A 22,762-nucleotide genomic window follows, 5' to 3' on the forward strand; every position below is an offset into this window, starting at 1 on the left:
ACATGCTGCACCCAGGAATTTCTAATCGGTATCAGAACCAGGTATCACAAGGGCTTCCGCACACAAAATCCACTTCTGTCCCCTTCCTCTTGCTCTATTTCCCAGTAGCCTAATGATTGAGAGTAAGAAACTGTGCCTGTCTACTGCGTCTCTCCCAGAAATCTCCCAGTAGCTCCAGATCTGCCTCTTGTCCTGTGCTGTATAACATGGGGAGACAGAAAGTGAGCGAGCTAGGAGCTGCAACTTCAACAGGCAAGAGAGGAGAGGAAAGGAGACTTTGATGCAGGAGGTCAATGGTGAAAAGTGACTTGAAGCAGGAGGTCAACGAGAGCTGTCTTTCAGGCTATGGATGGGAGGGAGCATGAGAGGCGGAGGAGGAGAAGGAGGAGGAGGGTGGGACAGGGAGGAGAGGGAGGAGACACAGAGCAGCATCCCTATCCTTTTCTTTAGAGCACGCTGCTAGCAGTAAAAGGAGGTGAATGCTTCCCTAATTGTCATTCCTGCCTGCTTCCAAGCAACAAAGGGAGCCTCAGAGGTAAGATTTCTTTTTCTCCCCTCCCACCTTCTCCCCTTTCAGAATTCTTTTCCACTTTGCAAATCTTAAGGAAGGAAAGGCAAAGCAAGAGTCACTAAGGGGAAGATAGGAACCACTCAGAATACCCAGGAAGGAGAGAAGGTTGAATTCTAGTCCCTTGAACAGAACTGGGGGTGGGTGGGTGGGGGTGGGTAGGGGGAGGGAGATAGAGACATGAGCAGAAGCCATGTAAGAAGGGAGGGGGGGGCGTCCAGGTCAGAAACCAGCATCAAAAGAGGGTAGGGTTAGCATCTGAAGCACTGCTCCAGAGAGAGAGAGAAAAGACTATTGCTATCCAGTGATTTCGGACCCACAGAAGGAAAATGAGTATCTTAGCTGTATGGTAGAACCTTGACTTTTACAATGGTTTTTGTTTGCTCATGTTGTGTTGCCATATATTTAGTGTAAGCTCTTTGGGGCAGAGAGCCAGTGTTTCTGGATGCCTGTGCCCATTTATTGTGTGTGTATGTGTAGATCTTATACTCTGCAACCTAGAAAGAATAAGGGGTGGGGGGAGAGATTGTAAAATGAACTAGACGAACCTTTCTTGTCTTACAAAGTGGTCCTTGCAGTTTTATTGATGAAATTGAAGTGCGTAATCTCGGGAACCTGGAACATAAAGCTATGTTCCCTTTTGTAGTGTTTTTCTTTTTCTTTGAATGAACTGAGTTCTCCTCTCTCAGCCCAGATTCCAACCTGCCCCCATCCCCCTCCTGAAACAAAACTTTAAGGAAATGGTGGGGAAATCAAACCTTCCAAGGTAATTGAGCGCAGTAAAGTGGTAAACGGCTGCTGAGTTTTAGGGAGCAGATTGCTGGAGACCCTGCGCTGAGTAGCTCTGGGTGTAAATAAAGGGGCTGATTCTTTCCACTCCACCCCCCACTTTTGTGTTTTTTTGTTATAAAGGAGAAGGAAATCCACAGCAACTGCTGTTAATGCGTGTGTGTAATTAGTGTCAGATTGGATGTTGGTCTATTTCACTGTCACTCCTTTCCATTCATCTGTGAACATTCCTAGAATAGGGAAACCACTTAATTTGTGACAAGTCCACACTCACACACCCAGACTTTTACATTTCTTGATTGCATTAATATTAACTGCAGTGTGTAACTGCACTACCCCTTTGGACTTTTGCGCCACCCTCATTTTGCTGAAACCAATGGGAGTTTTGAATGCATGTGGGGCAAGAGCAAATCCTCTATCTTACAACTAAGGCAAGGCACTCTTACTCTTTGTTTACTCAGAGTTAATAGAGGTGTGTGTGTGTGGGAGTTTCTCTGACACCCTCCCCTGGCTTGAGCTTTGTAATCAGTGCAAGAAATTCAAGGGCATTCTCAGAATCCTGATTTATTTTCCTGACTCCCATTCTAACTTGCTTTACTTAGAATCATGCAAACTGTTTTAATAATAAAACGGAGTGAGAAACAGAGAATGGAATAATTTAAGATATCCTTCAACAGTTAACAATGCGGTTTTCTGTTACTTTTCTGCTTTCATACAGAGTGTTCCATGAACACAGACACAGAAAAAGCTCACATTGAGAGTAACCTGGTTTGTACAGTCGTTCAGTTGTAATACTGCCTTGCAGTCAGGTCAGCTATAAAGGGAGCTCCATTAATGAAGGCTGGATTCTCAGTCTTATTGCCATTGTCCTATTGTTTCAAGGTGCCTGCTTGTAATTATTTATTACACGTTATTTTATAAGGGAAGTTGGGCTAAGAGATGCTGACAGAGATGCTGAGTATTATGACTAAACAGAGATTTAGATTTAGATATGTCCGGCCCAAAACTGATAGTAAACTACTTTGGCTCACATTGGAAGTGCATTTAGATTGGACATTTTATCATTATTGTTTAAATCCAAACACTCCAACTTAAGGCTGTATTCACATTTGAGTCTAGCATTCTTGCATCAGATGGGCACAATTCACTGTTGTTGGTTTCCTATAAGCTCTTATTTTTGCTTTATTATGTGATTCGGTATTTAGACATACAGGCTTAAAAATAAAGTATCTGCAGTCCACTTGATACTTTAAAATACTTTTTCTCATTTTATTTTTTACAATAAGGACCATTTCTACTGTATTAGTGTTTGTGATACTACATGTTCTTTGCTTTTATGCAATTATGCACTAAGTGGCATTCAAACAGCAGTACCTTGTTCTAAAATGAAGACAGATGCACTTTAAGAAAAAATACCATCTAAAATTATAAAAGCAAACAGAAGAATAGAACCTGACTGAGCTACTTTTTAGTGATTAAAAACTCTCTGAAGGGAAAATCTATTCTCCTGATGGAAATAAGAGCTAACAGAGAAACATTTCCCTAGTCATGGTTTCTGTAATGTAGGTGTAGCAGCAGAAAATGTCCTACTTTGTATCAGGGATGGGGTGAAATTTGATTCATTTCACAATTAAAGGTGAGTCTACCTAATTTGCACTTTCTGAAGTAATACTTGTGAAACATAGCCATCCTTTGAAATTTGCAAATCTCTGAATTTTGCAATGCAGTTCTCTAGCTAAGTAAGGTGTACAAAAATGTACATGCTAGGGTAAAATGTGCATAAATTGGCAAAAACTAGTGAAAATAGCATATGAAGATGTGTTATATTGGAGGGAAATGCTTTGCAAAAATGTGTATATTAGTCAAACATGCAGATATTAGGAGAAATTCACAGCAAAATACTGATGAATTTTCATGAGGACCTTAAAAGAAGTTGCAGATTGATGTAGAAATGTGGAGAACTAAATCTAAGATCAGAAAATGAGAAACTGAGAAAAACAAAATGGACAGGTCCACCCATCTGTATCTGTGCTGCGCCCTAATCTAATGTAGATAAATAAAAAGGGGTGCATAGAGCAAGGTTGTATTCACAGATCTTAAGACCTTTCTATGTTATGTAGGGGTTTAGGGCCGGCTCACTTATGAGGCAAGGTGAGGCTACTGCCTCAGGTGGCAGGATGCACGGAGCAGCAGATCCTGATGTAGATCTTTATTCCTCTCTTGTTCCTGGTGTAGGTCTTCACTCACACCTACCTCCCTGGCTGGAGAGGGGACGCCATTTTGTGGTTCATCTCAGGTGCCAAAATGTTATGGGCCGGCCCTGCAGGGACTCTACTGCAATTCTGTGCACGCTTATCTGCAGGTGTGTCCTTTTAAGTCAGTGGAACTTAGTAGCAGATGACTACACCATAAAAGATATTAACCGGCACCTTGAATTAGGCTCACAGGCTAATAGCTAGAAAATACAGAAGGCCCAGATGTGGAATGATATGGCCCATGTCGCCCATTTTAAACTGATTTCTCAAACCACTTGACTTATTGAGAGAATTTGGAAATTCTGATGGATTTCATTATTCCTAAACTAAGAAACCACTTGCTGCCATGCTATTATCCAGTCAATGACTTCAAGAGGCAAGTAAAATTAATGTCCAGTATTGTTACATTTCAAAAGTTGTGCTTCTAAAACAGACAAAATACCTTTGAATCTGGGAGCCCAATTCACCAGGACGTTTCTCTGTGCAATCTCCATAGTGTGAAAGACACCTACACAAGGTGTCATTCTTCAGTTCATTTCAGTGGGGCTTGCATAAGAGAAACTCTGAGTGGATCTTTCCCTTCATTTGTGATCAGCTGTTCAGTTTTTTCCTTAGCATATTATTGGCTATTCCAGCTTTTCATTAAGGAACATTATTCTGAAAACATTCTTTTTGAATGGTAGTGTAGAATTAATCATATGCCCTTTCCCACTAGTGTGTTCCCAGTTTCTTCCTTGAGATTACAGGCCCCTTCAGACATCCTTTCTATTGGGCATTCATGATTATTTGTGCTCATGGTTTTATGATCTCCTTTACAAAATGCTTTGTGCCTCCAAAATTTTTGGAGTGGACTGACAGTGTTTTTAAAATGTTCTAATTTTGGTCCCTCTGTTTCATTTTTGTTGGATTGGTGCTGGTTAAATGTTTAGTTGGGGTTGGAGGTTACTTTAATTTGGGCATAACTGTAAACTATTATTATTGTTATTGTTATTGGTTTTTATTGATATATTGGTTGGTTTCTTTGTTGCTTGTATAAGATATCTTGTTTTTTAATGTTTGATGTTTTGTTGTGTTTTATATGTTGTAAGCCACCCAGAGTGGATGGAAAAACTCAGCCAGATGGGCGGGATATAAATGTAAAAAATATTATTATTATTTAGTACATGCCCTGTAACTTCCTACTGAAATCCTATAACCTTTTATACCACAAATGTTCTGGTTTGTTTTTTGGTCCTGCTTTTACTGCACTGTGGTGCAGGAGTGCCCCTCTAGATGGCAATAATGAGGTAACTTTGTGGAAGCCTTGCCGAACAACTAATAAAGCGAAATGACTTGTAATTTCACCAGTGCTCCTCCACCACTGGAGTGAGCCTGCTATAGTCTGGTAGTTGATATTCAGTATCCACTATCAGCGTGGTGTAAAAGAAAGCAAAACACTCAAACACAACACGATAAACAGTCAAAGTGCAATCGGAGCAAAATGAAAGCATATTAACATTGTGTTGCTAAGACGTAAAGCAGGGGTCAGCAACCTTTTTCAGTCGTGGGCTGGTCCACCGTCCCTCAGACCATGTGGTGAGCAGGACTATATTTTGGGGGGGAAATGAACGAAGTCCTATGCTCCACAAATAACCCAGAGATACATTTTAAATAAAATCACACATTCTACTCATGTAAAAACATGCTGATTCCCGGACCGTCCGTGGGCCGGATTGAGAAGGCGATTGGGCCGCATCCGGCCCATGGGCCTTAGGTTGCCTACCCCGACGTAAAGCCTACTGGTTTTAGTGGGGCTTCCTTCCAGGTCATTGTGTTTAGAATTTCATCCCCTTGTCCTTATCTTACACAAGGTTCCTTTAAAAAAAAAGTGTGGTGGTGTTACAACCCAACAAATCAGGAGACTTGTGACACTTTAAAGACTAGCATATTTATTGTAGCAAGCCTTTTTTTTTTTAGCGAAAGGGCCTGTTGCATTGGTTGAACTGGACTATGAGGTTGCAAAAGCTTATGCCACAGTAATTTTCTTTGTTCTGAAGGTGCCACAAGATTCTTTGCTTCTTTCGTTCTGCAACAGTGGGACCCCTCTGATGACTTGTTTCTTCGTATGCACATTTGTCTTCAAGATGCCACAAGCCTTTATTTGTTGGGTTTGCTGCAGCAGATTAAAGTGGTTGCTCTTCAAGAATTTAGTGTGCCCAAAGTATAGAAATACTTCCAAACAAGCAGTTTTGGTGAGATGAGCCAAAAGAGTGATTGGGGCTACAACGAAGGGGTTAAAAGAGCTGTCTTCATAGCCTGGGAAGGAAACAGGCAGGAACCCAGGGCTCAGTAATATGTGCTTAATCCTTGGGGCTTAAGTGTGCATAACTTTGCAATGGATTGAAGCCATTGTCTTCAAGAAACTCTAAATCTTTGTCAGCCCAAAGATGTGAAGTGATTTAGTCCAAAGGCTTCTAAACCACAGAGAAGCTCTAAAATATGCCCCCTTTCCTTTTGACCTGGAAGAGCATTCTTTCAAACACAGGACTGTGGTTGGCCAGTATTATTTGTACAGGCTGGCATTCAGTAAATAGTCAGCTTAAAGTAATGCCAGATCATTGGAGAAATACACAGGAATGAAGTAACCATCTGCACAGAGTGGCTGTCTATTCTCAATGCCAGAAAATGGCTGAATGGCGGCAATACCTTATGACCATTGGTGATTGCGTATTCTAACTTTATTTATGTGTACGCAAAGTCAAAATTGCCCACTTGCTAAGACAGAAGGTGGTTTAAGTTAAACTCATGGGAAGCAAGGCAGCCAGTTTAAAACTGACTAGGGGGAAATCTAGTCTGTGTGGTTCCAAGATCTGGGAATCTGGAGAAAAGTGCACAGATTGTAGCACTGCCTTGAACGAGAATGAAGTCATGAATTTGCAGACGTAGTGTAATGGCTTGTCTACACAACCCTACAAAGAGCTCCCCCAACTGTGGGGAAAATACTTTTTAAAAACAGTTTTGATAAACCTAACTTAGCTGGTATTAAAGACCTTAGGGATTAAGTCACATACAGTATATCCAAAAGTAGAAGACACGTGCTGGGAGTGTGGAGGTGCAAGAGCAGATATTTGAGAGGGTTTGTGTGAATATTAAAGCCTATTGGGAGATGGCAGGATATAGCTGGACAGTAGGATTTAGTTGGATATAGTTCGACAGTAGGGATGTGGGTGGCGCTGTGGTCTAAACCACTGAGTCTCTCGGCCTTGCCGATCAGTAGGTCGGCGGTTCAAATCCACGCAACGGTGGTGAGCTCATGTTGCTCTGTCCCAGCTCCTGTCAACCTAACAGTTCAAAAGCATACCAGCGCAAGTAGATAAATAGGTACCACTGCGGCGGGAAGGTAAACGGCATTTCCATGTGCTCTGGCACTCGTCACGGTGTCCCATTGCACCAGTTTTCGTCATGCTGACCACATGACCCGGAAAGCTGTTTGTGGACAAACACTGGCTCCCTTGGCCTGAAAAGCGAGATGAGCACCGCACCCCATAGTCACCTTTAACTGGATCTTTACTTTACTTTTACCTTAGGTGGACAGTATAGTTATTTTATTTGGCAATATCTAAACTAGAGTGTTTGAAGAGAGAGAGGGGAATAACTATCCACCTGCTAAAAGTGGCCAGAATGGTGGTTAACCAAAAATGGAATTAGAAGGGTCCTTCATCCTTGAGGGATTTGATGATAAAGATTTGAGATGCAGCTGTAGCATACATGTTAAAACTCACAAATATTATTAGAATCAGAGGAGGAGAACAAAAGCTTTATTGAAAAGTGTTCAGTCTTCATTTTGTATTGGAACAACAAGGTACAGGATGAAATCAACAATATAAATTATTGGGAGTTCAGTATTATTGAAATGTAAACTGAAATATGAACCCAATATCAAAATAGCATATACTTTTTTTGTTTTGTCTGTTTAACAAAGTTTCTGTGTTTCTGTTGATTTTGGGCTGTATTCAACGAACTCATTGTACTAGTGGGAGGCAGCACAAAAATTTTCACTAGCGCCCTCCTCAGATCTGTGCCAGTGGGTCAGGATAACCCCCAGAACAGCACACAGGCAGAGAGAGGAGATCGTTCTGTTGGGCAAACACAAATGCATGTGCTGATGGAACAATCTCTTAAGCACATTGTTGGATGCAAACCTTTGTATTTTAGGTGTCTCGGTGGTGGTAATAATGATGATGATGATGATGATGACATTTAAAGGACACAACTTGGGTGTTCCCCAGGGCTGCCAGAAAGGCATCCGGTGGAGCACCAAGTTGTGGGGAGGTGGTTAGAGAGGGTCTGATCCATGCGCTGCAGATTGCAGATTCTGCAGCAGAGGTCCAGTTTTTAATATTTTATAAAAATCGGATACTTGGGTGAGAAAAAAGCCCAGGGTGAGAGGTATTGCTGAGCCCAGCAGACTTCAGGTGGCCCAGTGAGAAATTATAGGAATGACTCAATGGTAGGTTATCTGCTTTCCATGCATAGTAATCCAAGAAGAGTTTGGATTTGATATCCTGCTTTATCACTACCCGAAGGAGTCTCAAAGCGGCTAACATTCTCCTTTCCCTTCCTCCCCCACAACAAACACTCTGTGAGGTGAGTGGGGCTGAGAGACTTCAAAGAAGTGTGACTGGCCCAAGGTCACCCAGCAGCTGCATGTGGAGGAGCGGAGACCCGAACCCGATTCACCAGATTACGAGTCTACTGCTCTTAACCACACTGGTCAACCCACTCTCTCCAGTTAAATAATTTCAAGTAGTAGAGCTTAGAGAGACTTCTGCTTGAACCACTGGAGAGCTGCTATAAACTCATGACCTTGACTTGTTTTCCGGGGTCTTTAATCTCTATGGAAAATGTTTCAGAATTGCTATATTACCCACAACTCCTTAATCCAGTTCTAGGAATGGAAATGGACCAGCCTGTTGTAATTTAGCAAAACCATTCTGCTTCTTACAGTTACCTCATGTCCTTTGCTAAAATAAGCAGAACATCTCCCAGTATTTTCGAACTCCAAACTTGTTTTTGTTTGTTATTATGTCATTTATTTTTGTGTACTGTTTATATTGTAAGCCACCCGTAGACCTTCAGATGAAGGGCGGTATAGAAGTTTAATTAATAATAATAATAATAATAAATCTCAGATGTTACCACATGGGGGTGCATTTGATTAAATTATCACCGAACCAGGAGAAGAGATTCAATTGTGATGACTATACCATGCTGAAATCTAAAGTGTGTGTGTGATTTATTTATTTATTAAAAATGCTACAATATAATACAAAAATCTCCACACAGTTTACATAAAAAACTCCCAAAATATAACAAATTAACAGCCAAACAATTGTGTATCACAAACAAAACTCACCAGTATACAAAACCAAAAGAAATGTAAAATTAAGAATCCAAGAAAACTTGGGCAAATATATGTATTTCTAAGAGGCTTTTAGAGGTCATTACTGTCTCTGCCTTACACATTACCCTAGGAAGGGAGGGCATTCCAGGAGGTGGGTGTTATCACTGAAAAAGGCCTCTTTTGTAACTAAGCTACAGGTCACTGGTTGATAAACTACCAGCAGGGCTTCCTTGGAATTTATTGAAACTCATCTTAGTCTGCACGGGAGAAGGCAGTTTGCTACGAGTTGCTGGTATTTAACACTTAAAAAAAAAAGAAGAACTTTGGAGATGCAAACTTTATGAACTGCAGAGTTAAAGCATAAAGCCATAAAATGGAATAAATGAGGAATTGAGTAACTCTTGTCCTTATTGTCCCCCAAAACCATATTAGACCAATGAACAGGATCTCTCATGTTTTTGTTTTTTGAAAAAAATATGTATACCAACTACAAGATCAGGATTCAGATCAGGACTATTTTATTGGCTAACCATTTCCATATGTGCTATTTTCCTTACTGAGCATCTCTCCCTAGACCGCAGCTGCTGTTTTCTTGAATCTCAGTCTCTCCAGATTCTGGTAACTTGGGTGGAAGGGATGGCAGACTCTTTTTTTGTTTTTTTTATAGCAGGGCCAGGGAATCTGCAGCCTTCTGGATGTTGCGGGACTCCAACTCCCATCATCCCCAGCCAGCATTGTCAGGAATGATGAGAGCTGTAGTCTAGCAACATCCCTGATTTTGACAAGGAGCTCAAAGCAGCTTGCATGAGCTGATACGTTTTTAACTATGCAACAACCATGTGAAATAGCTCAGGCTGCATTTTAGGGCCTAGTCCAAGGTCAGCAGAGGAGCCAAAGGGAGATTTGAACTCAGGTCTCTCTGCTCCAAGTTCAAACACATGCTCCAGCATACCACACTGCCTTTCAGAGTCAAGTTTAATTGGATCTTCCTCTCCTTTTGTCTCCCCAAGACATCCTTCAGGGAGAGTCTTGAAGAGCCATAGTCCAGTTCCTTGTCACCTAAGTCTCTTCTCAAGACTAGCTGTGGCCCCCACCCCAACCTCAGATTTATAAATAGGAGTGGTCAGTTGTCACAGATGGGAAACCGCAACAATGTTTTCGGGACAAATGACTGGAACTCCTTTCAGCCCCCACCTCATGGGTCAGCATGCCTTCCTCCCCAAGGCTATCGCTCTGGTAATTTATCCTCTGAGGATTACACAACAGCTGCAGATATTATTCTCATCTTTGAGACCCCCCTCCCCCTGCGGGTGAATTAAAGCAAATGTATGGAGCAATCGAGAAATGCATCCCAGGAAGTTAGAATGCATAACTTAGAATGTGAGTATGGCGATGGTGGTCTCTCGCAGAGAAGAAAGACATAATGAATGCATATGTCAGTGAGAAAAGAAATCCTGCATAAATTAGAAACTCTTAAACCAAGCATCCATCAATGGTTTACTGTGTGTCTAAAACAGGTTCTCTCCCTTGTAGGAAGGAAGGTGCATTTTGAGTCTTGAGGAGTACATTAAAAGAGAATGGCATGATGGGAAAAGTAAAGAAATCATTTGCTGAATAGCTGAATTTGGAAAGAATTTTTGACACGGCTGACAACTCTTCCAATGAGATCTTTGTGAGGGAGAGCAAAGGTCAGGGTATGGGACCCTTTGGGATATCAAAAGGTGCTGAGAAGAATAGCTGGGAGCTGCAGCAGCCCAGAGAGTCCTCTTTTGTTTTCATTGGTCAGTCGCTGAGGATGATGCCTGTGGACATCAAAGCAACAGCGAAATGCTGTTATCTAACTCCATCCTTTGCCCCCCCCCGCCATGTAATTGGCCAGGGTGGGGGTGGGGGAGAAGAAACAATGGTGGGGGAAGCTGTGAAAGTATTGTGTGCTGGAGAAAGAACAGATAAAGAACATTTGTATCAGCCAGCAAAACTAGCTCTGCGTTTGTGAAAATAGAAGCTGGGGGAACAGCGTATAGCTTTTGTGGCATTCAGTGACCAGAGTTTTCAGAAAAAGCAAAGGTTCTCCATTTGTAAATGGTTTAGCAGAGGTCTGTACCACTCCAGCGAAGGTGGCATGCTGAGAAGGCACCACACAGCTATATCCCACCCCACCCCACACTTTGCATTTCAACTATGTATTTTAAACTAGTCAGGAATTACGGGACTGATCTGAAGGTAGTTTGGCTCTCGCTCAAGAGCTAGCAACTATTGCAAGCTGCATTTCCTCATACTCTACTCCCTTCCCTGAGGCCAAAAATGCCTCTTTCAGGTCACAGATACAGATGGTGCTGCTCTGACCCAGTGATATTAAAGTTGGGTTTGGCTTGGGAATCGTCTGATAGATCTTTCAAGTTGTTGCCTCAAGCACAGTTACTTTTGGCAATGTGATTATCATGAGCTGCACTGTTTGCTGGCAGCATGGCACTGCAAAAATGCAATGTTATGCTAGTGTTGTCAGTAGTGTAAAAATGATGGGGGGGGGCGGGGGGTTCACCATCTTCTGTCCAAGAGATGGCTCATCTCTCAGCTTTGTGAGGTATTGCCCCAGGTGTTGCCAAACTTTGGGGGGCCCGTGGGCACATTCAGGAACTTGAAAGAGAGCCATGAGCACCACCCCAGCTTCCCTCCCCTGGGACACCCTGACCTCATCCACACTCTGCAAGGCAGATAGAAAGATTCACAGCATGTGCACACATGCCAGTACACACAAAAACACCTGCATGCTCTTCTTTTCTGTGGGAAGTGAGTAAAAGTCAGATCCAGCAAAATTAATTCATCCTATTGATTTTGCTATTCATAGAATCATAGAATCATAGAGTTGGAAGAGACCACAAGGGCCATCGAGTCCAACCCCCTGCCAAGCAGGAAACCCCAAACCACCATCTAATTCAAGCTTACATTGATAGACTGCACAGTGGATCTGGTACTTGCCAGCACCATGAAAGCATTAACCCAAGGTACAGATCCTCATAGATCCTCATGGTTTTTTTGTTTTTTTACATAGGATAACAACAAAAGCACCAACAAATTGCAGAACATATCTGTGGACAGATGATTTTGTGGTGGATTTGATGGAGTCCCTTGTAAAAATAAGGAGGATCTATAAGGAACTGTGCCTCAATTCCATGTTCAGGTATGAAAAGTTGCTAACTTTGGTATTCTGGTGGCAATGATTTCATCTTTGTTGCCTTTCATTATATGTGATGGATTTTAAATATTGTACTTGGCACAAAAAACCGGCAGTGTAAAACTGCAGTTCATTCACCATGAATGAATAGTTAATCATTAAAGATAAACGTAAGGCACTTAATCTTTAACGCAGCCTCAAACTAGGCTCAGACTATAGCAGGTTGGCACTGATTCATGGAATGGTTTTCTTTTGGCGCCTGCTCTGTAATCACCCCCTTCAGACTGTATTTTCTTGCTGTGTTTGGTACTAGAACTCTCTGGCCAGTTCTGCTGCTAATGGACAACACAAGGTGCTGAGCTGTGGTCTGTGAGGCAACAAGTTGTGCTGTACATGCTGTCTCTCCAGAATGCTGTTTCATTCTTTCCTCTGTTTATGTAATTTTTGTCCTCTCTCTTTCTTTCTCTCTCTCTCTCTCTCCCCGTTTAAAGCTCATTTCTTATACCCATGAGGCTGTTCTTCCTTAACACGTCTCTCAGTTGCTAAAAAGGCTTCCCTAGGAAGCAGCAGTGAATTTGGAGGACTTATAGTGGATTTGTTGCTTAATTAATGAAGAGAGGTTCTGGCCTTGGGGCCTCTGGTTATTTTCAGAACCCAAGAACGTAACTAAGGTTACATTTAACACCATGCATTTTAATCACTATGGCACCACTTTCAAAAGTCACAGCTTCCCCCAGAACATTCTGGAAACCCCTATTCCCCTCCTAGAACTACAATTCTCAGAGTGATTTAGCAATCCCTTATCACAGGGAACTTTGGGAATGGCAGCTGCATGAGGGGAATGGAGGGGGGGTGTCTCCTAACAACTCTCAGCACCCATAGTGGCATTCCTGTATCAGGAAATTTTTAATGTCGGATGTTTTACAATTTTTTATATATGCTGTAAGCCACCCAGAGTAGCTGGGGAAACCCAGCCAGATGGTAGGGCATAAATAATAAAAGTATTAGTATTATTATTACAGTGGTACCTCAGGTTACATATGCTTCAGGTTACATACACTTCAGGTTACAGACTCCGCTAACCCAGAAATAGTGCTTCAGGTTAAGAACTTTGCTTCAGGATGAGAACAGAAATTGTGCTCCGGCGGTGTGGCGGCAGCAGGAGGCCCCATTAGCTAAAGTGGTGCTTCAGGTTAAGAACAGTTTCAGGTTAAGAACAGACCTCCGGAACGAATTAAGTACTTAACCCGAGGTACCACTGTATTATCACTATTACTATTACTACTACTACTACTACTGCTACAGCTCCCATAATTCTTTGGGGAGAAAGTCATGACTGTTTAAAGTAGTATCAGTGCTTTAAATGCATGGTGTGGATGTTTTCTCCTGCTCTCGAGAATAAGACTTGAACCATAGGCTTCAAGTTACAAGAAAGGAGATTCTGACTAAATATCAGGAAAAACTTTCTGACAGTAAGAACTGTTTGGCAGTGGAGCAGTCTCCCTCAGGAGGCTGTGGACTCTCCTTCCTTGGAGGTTTTTAAGCAGAGGTTGAATGGCCATCTGTCATGGATGCTTTATCTGAGATTCCTGCATTTCAGGGGGTTGGACTAGATGTTCCTTGGGGTCCCTTCCAACTCTACAATTCTATGATTATATGTGGCCGAAGACAATAGGCACTTTTGGTAGGCAGAACATAAAGAAAAAGCAACCTCCAGCATGTTGCTTAGGGCTCAGGGAACACAATGGCTGCTTACCGTCCTTCCTGGTGAGTGGCAGTCTGGCCCCATGAGGTGCCTCCTTTCCCTCCTGGATGCGCCGTGCCATCTTTGCTTGTTCCCCATCCCCCTCGGCCACTGTGGAGGCTCACAAGTTCCCGCCAAACCCATCCATTCAAATTGGTCAATCCGTGGCGGCCGGGGGGAGGGGGAGGCATGACAAGCAGACCTGAGGGAGGCAGACCCTCCCTCCATCTTTTTAGCCTGGCCGGCTAAATTCCAGTTGGCTGGGAGCGTACAATTCAAGTAGTTAATCCCAGTCCCTTGGCAGACTGCGTGTAATTTATTCAACGCGCTGTGCTTTTCACACATTTTCACCCATGGCTGCCGCACTATACAAAAGCTGGCTAACCTCTTAGTGGTACATGTGGCATGTTAAACCATAACAGTCACCTCAAACCTTTAAAGCAGGGCTGTCACCCAGCTGAAGTACTTCTGGTTCACTGGTGAATGGCGAGAGAACTATGCACTCCAACTCCCATCAGCCTCATCCAGCAAAGATGGTTGTCAGTGACAATGGGAATTACAGTCCAGCAACATCTGCAAGGCCCCGGGTTTCCCACCACTGTCTCAATTCATTAACCATATGGATTTAATTAAATTAGCCAATTGTGTTTGTGAGTGAAAACAATAGCTCAGAAGAAAACAGCATGCTTTCTTTTGCTTTCACAACACGAGCAAGCCATCCTTCCTTTTTAAAAAGCTAAGTGCTAAGGCTACAATCCTATATGCGCTTACCTAGGAGTAAGATCCACTGAATGCAGTGGGACTTACTTCTGAGTAAGTACACATACAATTGTGCTGTAAAATTTCCATCTCTGTTTTGTTTAGAAGAGATGCCACACATAAATTAAAATGGACATGTTGGCGCTTCGATTAATTAAAATTAGCATGTTGCTGCCTGCTGCTGCAGCTTCAAAACCTTAATATTCACGTTGAATGTAATTGCTAGGAGTGTCTGTTGGGGTGGGGGGTGGTTTGTCCAGTGGAGAGATATAGGAGACTTGGATGCAGGAGAATTGATATCAAATCTCAGTCTTGGGCTTCTTTCTGGCTTTGGGCAAATCGCAGATCCTCTTTCAGCCTTAGTTAAGAAACTGCATATCCTATTACAGGAGTTCCCAAACAGTTGTCCATCGACCACCAGTAGTTTGTAAGCTTCATTCATGTGATCCACAACATGTTTGTGGATTTGACGCTGAAGGTGAGAGATGGGACACTGGTCAGATTAAATATTGTACCTATTATTAATTCTATTCTTGTTGCTTCTTTTATTTCTTATGTTGTGTTCTGCCATTTGAATTCTGTGGAATTACAATTGCTGCAACAGGCAGGAAAGTCATTAAGGGGGTCCATCAAGACCCTCTGCCAATTAGTTTCCGGACCCAATTTAAAGTGCTGGTTTTGACATATAAAGCCTTAAACGGCTCAGGACCACAATACATGCCTTTCCCAATATAAACCATCCCATACTCTGCGTTCATCATAGAATCATAGAGTTGCAAGGGACCCTGAGGATCATCGACCCCCTGCAATGCAGGAATATGCAGCTGTCCTATGTGGGGATTGAACCTGCAACCTTGGTGTTCTCAGCAGCATGATCTAACCAACTGAGCTATCCAGTGCTGTAATCATCTGAGGCCCTTCTTCATGTGTCCCCTCCTTGTGAAGTCCAGAGGGTGCCAGCACTTGCATGAGCCTTCTCTGTAGTGGGCCCCTGTTTGTTCAATGCCTTTTAAATGTGTCTATGGGAAGGGGGCGGGTCTTGTTTTGCTGTTTTGTTTTACTTATTTACTTGCTTTAAAAAAAATTAATCTATTGGTTTAAATCAAAACTTACACAACGAAAGCTTGAAAAAAGAAAAAAAGAAAAGAAAAAGAAACAAAAGAAGCACAATATATCTCTTACAAACAAAAAACAATAGAACACTACATCACAAATCACAAAAATGTTCCATCAACTTCTGACTTCCTTGATATGGGTTCTTTGTTTTCTTAACTACTTGCCTCTATTTTTCAATAAACTTTATCCTTATTAAATCTTGTTTGACTTCATTATACCTTAATCAGTTCCGAGAGTTATTTGAAGCATTCTAAAGTTTTTATATGGGGACAAATTTCTTTTAAATATTTTCTATAGATTTCCCATTGCCTTTTGAACTTTTGGGTTGGATGATCTCTGATCTTTTCCTTGCCATTCCTCTTTTGATGGAGTTTTATCTCATTTCCATCCCCTGGCAATCAGCATCCTCGCTGCCGTTGCATAGAAAAAGATCCTTCTTTTCTCCCTTGGAATGTTTGATGCCATTATGCCTAATAGGAAGGCTTCAAGTTTTTTTTATTAAACTTTATTTTGAACAGATTTTTTTAAATTCATTGTGTATAAGTTCCCAAAAGCTCTTAATTCTTTTGCAACCTCACCCACCTGTATTTTAGTCTGTGAACTGCCCAGAGATCTGACAATGAAGGTTGGCATATAAATCTAATAAATAAAATAAATTATTTTCAAGTGGTCCTTGTGGAGGTGGGGGGAGTCTGGGAACTTTGGTTCCAAGTACAGGGGCAGAATAACATGCAGTACGGTCTGCCATGATCATGCATAAAATAAGGGCTGTGGTCTTATTTTTAGATTTTTTGGCACATGCTGGTGAGAGAGTCCAGTCCTTCCTAAACTACCCTCTTAACCTCTCCCCTCAAGTTATTCTCTGCAGCCAATCTTGCTTCCGAGGAGAAAAGGGACTCAGTGAGAGCAGACTGCAAGAAGGGTAGCCACAGGCAGGGGAAGATTTAGCGAACCCCATCTGTTTGCCCTTTTGGCTTTAAAATTAGGTTGTACCCAGTGCTATTTTTCTAAAAAAGAGATGTTTGGATCTCACCATGAACACCTCCCTTGTTCTCTTATAATGGCAATGGTGCCCACCTAAGAGGTGCCAGAACTTTCTGGTGAGTTCCAGCTGGAAAAAACCCACCCTGCTTTATATGTGATTTGGGCAGATCAGCTGCTGTCATGTCTAAATTTGCCCTTAGCTCAGTCTCACACTTGGTGGGTGGCCTTAGGCTAGCCAGTAACCTGCAGCTTCCCGCTCAGCCTAACTATCACACAATTTACCCTTGCTGCAAGAGTCAAGCTAATTTTCCAGGGTCATTATAAAGATTGCTATCTAGGTGAAACACAGCATTGATATAGAGCTTTTATGTCCCACCCCAGGGTATTATTTAGGGATGAGGCATTTTGTGGGTTAAGTTTTTTTTTTTTGCCTTGGATGATTTTTATGTGTATTCATCAGAAGTTTTAATAAATAGGTTGGCAACCTCAGGCATACCTCAAAACCCACAGCCAGTTTTCTAAGCCATTACAGGTCAAGAAGTCCTTTCCACAAACAGAACGGTATGTCCTTTACCATTTTTACAAAAATATATTTATCCTGTGGGGTTGTTGGTTGGTGTTTTCTCCCCTCCCCACCCCAGTTTAAATCTTATTTCTTTCTGTTCTTTTTTGCGGGGGAGGGGGATGATTCAGGGTGGAGAATGAATCACGAGGCCTCTCAACCACTTGGGCTTTATGTAGTATCCTGAGGCACAAGGCTCTACAACTCTAGCTGTTTATGCCCTACCTCCTTGGAAGATGGTCTCTCCCCCTGTATCCTGTTGTGGCATGATACAAGTTGTGGCATGTTGTGGCATGACCAAGAATGCCACGCAAGTGCTAACTTTCTACCACAAAGCCACACACACACATCCCAACACAGAGAGGGAGAGAATCTCAGCGACCTCTCATGACTACGGAAGGGTGTTGTTCTGGAGAAATGAACGTCTAGTCCCATCTTGTTCCACAGTTGGGGTCCAGGGCCGCTAGCTACAACAGATACCAAACTTGCTTGTACGTTATGTACATCGGAGAAGCCGGCATTTAAGCTGATGCACTAAGTGTCACGCTTCGAAAGCAAAACGACCTGAGCGTTAGGCCTGCTTGCTTGGTGGTTCTTCTTATAAGAGAATTAAACAGATTCACGAAGGATAAGTCTATCAGTGGTTGATTTCTTCCTACACAGTTGGGAATTGTCAGTGCTATTGCACTCATGTCCCACATGTGGGCTTCCCAAGGCTGAAGTTGTGAGGTAAAATTCAATTTCCTCACTGCCCACTGTGAGAACGGAATGCTGGATTGACCCAGCAGACTTTTATCTTCTTTTGGTATTGTATTGATTTGAAAGGATTTGAAATTATGACACTAAATTTTGCTTCACCGAAAGGCTGGACTTTTAGTGATTTTTTTTAAAGCAATGGGGAAAATGCATTGTAAAGTGTGGGGTAATTCTTGCTTCAGTGCAGTGTCATCTAACCTCCCCTCATACATTGACAAAGAAAAAGAAATGTGTGTGTTGCGGGGGGGGGGGGAGAGCAGGGAAAAACTAGGGAAGGAACATAAGTAACTAAGGCCCAGACTGGATCAGTCACCAATGAGGGTTTCCCTTGAAATGCAAACAGCAGCTTTACGGGTCTTGGAAGGGGAATACACTGGTACCTCAGGTTACATATGCTTCAGGATACGTATGCTTCAAGTTACAGACTCCGCTAACCCAGAAATAGTACCTCGGGTTAAGAACTTTGCTTCAGGATGAGAATAGAAATCGTGCTCTGGTGGCACGGCAGCAGTAGGAGGCCCTATTAGCTAAAGTGGTGCTTCAGGTTAAGAACAGTTTCAGGTTAAGAACGGACCTCTGGAATGAATTAAGTACTTAACCCGAGGTACCACTGTATGGCAAGGAGAGCACAAATTCCCCAGCCAGTCCTCTAGATGCTCAGGCTTCCCTGAGGGTAAACCACACACACACATTAATTACAGTCATGCAATTAACGTCATGTTTCCTTTGGCCCCGAGGGCAATTTGTTAGTTATTGTAAACAGGGAAGGGCATAGCTCCATGGTAGAGAAAATTTGCATTTTATTTTTTTTGCACCCTTTTGCACAGGTGTTGGATATGGAAAAAAGGAATGTGTCAGATAATTGGAATGTATGTCCACTGAAATATGTTAGACTATTGATTGGTGGGTAATGTGAGCCTTTTTGCAAATTTACGGGCTTATTCAGATGTATATTGGGATCCATTGTCAGATATTAATTCATCACAAATGCCATGCCTTGACAGTACTATCTTTGGGTGGGTTATTATAGCTCCGGATGAGGTGTTTTTCAATTCTGTTACTTCAAATTGACTTTAAGTTTGTTACGTTTTCCTTCCAGTTCAAATAAATCTGTAACCAGTTGCTGCCAGGCTCTGCTGGGTACCTCCCTAGTTATCATGTGTTCTTTTTTGTGTTTTTGATGTTTTGCACAAGTGTTACAGGTTCCGACCATCTCCTCTCTTTGTACATTAGGTCAGTAGAAGGTGTGCCTTGGCCTTCATTTTCACAATACCATCTCAAGGTCTTCTTCATGTTCCAGTATCTCTGGACACATTGCCTTTGAGGTCACAATCCTTTCCCCTTTCAGAATCAGACCATTTTCTACTGTTAGCTCTATTTTATCATTCCAGATATACAGTAGACCACCCCACACTTATGGTTTCTTTAAGGCAGACAATATCCTGCCTCTCTCTGTTTTGTGCCTAGTTTCTTCCAGTTTGTTTATGATTGCGTTGAGGTCTTTCAATAGCATGTACACCTGCTCTTCTAAGTCTTTTTTATCTTTGGCATTTCTGTGGGTGGCATTTCTCTTAAAGGGGCCACATGCCAGATATTTAATTGATAATGCATATGTTAAATGTCAAGGGACTGCTGACCATTAGGTCCAGTCGTGACTGACTCTGGGGTTGTGGCGCTCATCTCGCTTTACTGGCCAAGGGAGCCGGCGTACAGCTTCCAGGTCATGTGGCCAGCATGACTAAGCCGCTTCTGGCGAACTAGAGCAGTGCACGGAAACGCCGTTTACCTTCCTGCCGGAGCGGTACCTATTTATCTCCTTGCACTTTGACGTGCTTTCGAACTGCTAGGTTGGCAGGAGCAGGGACCGAGAAACGGGAGCTCACCCTGTCACGGGGATTCGAACCGCCGACCTTCTAATTAGCAAGTCCTAGGCTCTGTGGTTTAACCCGCAGTACAAATAGTATATTTCTGGAACATTTATGCTCCTCTGACATGGTAACCCTCAGGACTGCAAACTCATACATTTAAAGCACCCTGCTCCCAAGAATCCTGGGAACTGTGCTTTACCCCCCATGGAGCTACAATTTCCCATACTCTTAGAAAACTACAGTTCCCAGGATTCTATGGGAGCAGGGAATATGCTTTAAATGTAAGGCGTTTATGCAGTATTTCCAGAGTTGAACCTGACAAAAAGTCAGCAGGGCACTGCATCATATGTTTCCTTCTTTGTTGCCTGAAAATTGTCCAAGGGAAATTGGAGTTCTTGTACAAGTGTTCCAAAGTTGTTTTTGTCGCTGTTTCTGATTGCATCCCACCCAGCCCCATAAAACAGTGCACTTGGCACATTCGAACAATAAACAAACATTCAATTGCACGGAAGACCTTTGGTTTGAAACAACAGACTGGAGACAAATAAAGTGGCTTGTTATATTTGATACTTGATAACATGCTGATAACATGCTGTAGCTTAACATTATGTGCCTGATCAAAATTTATTCTGACCTGACCCTAGACATTCATTTGGAACTAATTTCTGTTGGCTTCCCATAAATGTGCTAGCATGCAGCCTTAATATATTAATACAGCAGATCACAGTGCCAGCAACCATGGAAAAGCTTGTCAGTACAAGGTCCACAACTTCATGACTACATAGTTATGATTCAGTGTTTGCTTGAATTGCAAATAAAAGTAGTTTTGAATATACTTCTTTTCCCACTGGAACCTTTGGGGTTGGGGTTGTGATTTCGCACAGAATTCTGTGCTGTATGTATGAACCAATCAGCCAAATTTTGTTGAATTATCCAAGCTATATAATTTATTCATCATCACTTATTTGAATGTGGGGAGGGGCAAGCGTACATTCAAGGGACCTTGAAGCTGCCTATCTATTGTTAAGTACACGGGCAGCAAACTGAGCAGGAAGACATGGCCCCTGACCACAATCTTCCCCCGTTAGAGTGCATTGAATTTCTATTTAAATTATGGCACTGTTTTGTCCACATATGTAGAAATCAGCAGATGCATTTTTATGCAAATCTACTTCACACTGGGTCTTCATATTTTCTGGAGAAGCATAAAGAACCATCTTAACCAAAAGCTGCTTTGAGGATATTTTTCTTTCTTTCTTCCTCTCCCACCCTAGCTACGATATCTTTTTATCTTGTGATATCAGAGGCAGGACATGGGACCTTCTATGAAGCAGGTCCTCTAATACTGATGCTGATTATTCTTCTCCTAACTGTGGGGCTAGGAAAGGTAGAAGCTTCAAAACCTGGACTGATCCCAAAACAGCAGTTCGCCATCCCAGGAGAAAACCAAAAGCTAGAAAAATCCTGGCCGTCCTGAAGTTGCCAGAACCCACCTGTCAGCTCCATGTCCACCACCAGAAGTGATGCTGGACTCAGGTTCTAGGCAGCTTCCAGCAGTTGCTAGCACATGCTCCTATGTTCTCCCAAGGAGAGGGTTTGGAACTGGGTAGAAAGGGTGAAATGAATCTGGAATCTTTCTCAGCAGAGCTAATCCAGGCTGTAATCATATTATGGCCTGTGCTAATTAATTGGGCAATTTTTCATCGCTCAGAAAGGCTTTGTGGTACAGGTGACTTGGTGAAAGGTGGTCATCCTAATGCTAGTGATGATTTGAAATTACTTGTGTATTAGACAGCGTTATTGATGCTCTTTGGAAAGTTTCCAGTCCCAAATCAGTTGATGCGGCTTGTACAAGGAATGCATGGGGCAACCCAGCCAAATGGGTAGGGTGGTATTATTATTATTATTATTATTATTATTATTATTCACTAGCCTCACTCCCAACTTCCTGTGGTCATTAGAACATCTGAGCAGAGCATGCAAATTGTATGGGTATAGGCTTTTCCTGCTATACTCTAGTTCACCAGATGCCAATCATATATCTCAATATGAAAACAAGCTCCACTTTCTTGGCAAAGGCTGCATCATTTGTAAAATAATCTGTCTGTTTAATAATGCATTCTATTGAAAAGGAATGGGAGGATTTGCTTAGGCATGATTCATCACCGTCTGTTACAATAATTATAAGGTTTTTTTTTCTTGCTTCCCCGGTCAAAACGACCTTATTTTTATAGGTTTTTTTCAGTGCTTGTATGCTTTGCTTTAGGGTTTTGAAAATAAGTTTAGCAACAGAGACACACCTAATTCATTTGCAAGAGGCACTAATAGCCTGTCTTGTTTTCTTCCACATTTCTGTTTGCCATGGTGCCAGAACAGAAACGTTTGTACAACTAAGTTTGATAGGTGACGCAATTGCAAGTCCAACTCACATTTTGATTGCTCAGTGAAATTTCCCATCATTTATGAGTGGGGTGCAAAGTGGGGGCTGTGATTCATGGTAATAATTATTAGCATTTATGTCACTCTTACATGGGACGCGGTGGTGCTGTGGGTTAAACCACAGAGCCTAGGGCTTGCCGATCAGAAAGTCGGCGGTTCAAATCCTTGCGATGGGGTGAGCTCCTGTTGCTCGGTCCCTGCTCCTGCCAACCTAGCAGTTCGAAAGCATGTCAAAGTGCAAGTAGATAAATAGGTACCGCTCCAGTGGGAAGGTAAATGCCGTTTCCATGCGCTGCTCTGGCTCACGAGAAGCGGCTTAGTCATGCTGGTCACATGACCCGGAAGCTGTACGCCTTCTGCCTCG

The 22,762-nt window shown here is 42.4% G+C and overlaps 1 protein-coding gene across 11 annotated transcripts in view; it reads left to right on the forward strand.

The window, feature by feature from the left end:
• Window positions 1-429: 429 nt before the first annotated feature.
• GREB1 (growth regulating estrogen receptor binding 1) overlaps window positions 430-22,762 on the forward strand; it is an 86,564-nt gene continuing 64,231 nt past the window's right edge. For 7 of the 11 annotated variants that reach the window (XM_053381002.1, XM_053381010.1, XM_053381014.1 and 4 more), the window contains exons 1-2: window positions 430-535; window positions 12,048-12,176. The gene's annotated coding sequence lies outside the window, so the exon portion shown is untranslated. Of the gene's footprint in view, window positions 536-818; window positions 913-10,660; window positions 10,690-12,047; window positions 12,177-22,762 lie in introns of those variants that run through there. The other 4 variants (XM_053381003.1, XM_053381005.1, XM_053381004.1 and 1 more) reach the window with 4 other exon arrangements.

This window comes from Podarcis raffonei, chromosome 3 (genome assembly GCF_027172205.1).
Source record: "Podarcis raffonei isolate rPodRaf1 chromosome 3, rPodRaf1.pri, whole genome shotgun sequence".
Lineage (NCBI taxonomy): Eukaryota > Metazoa > Chordata > Lepidosauria > Squamata > Lacertidae > Podarcis > Podarcis raffonei.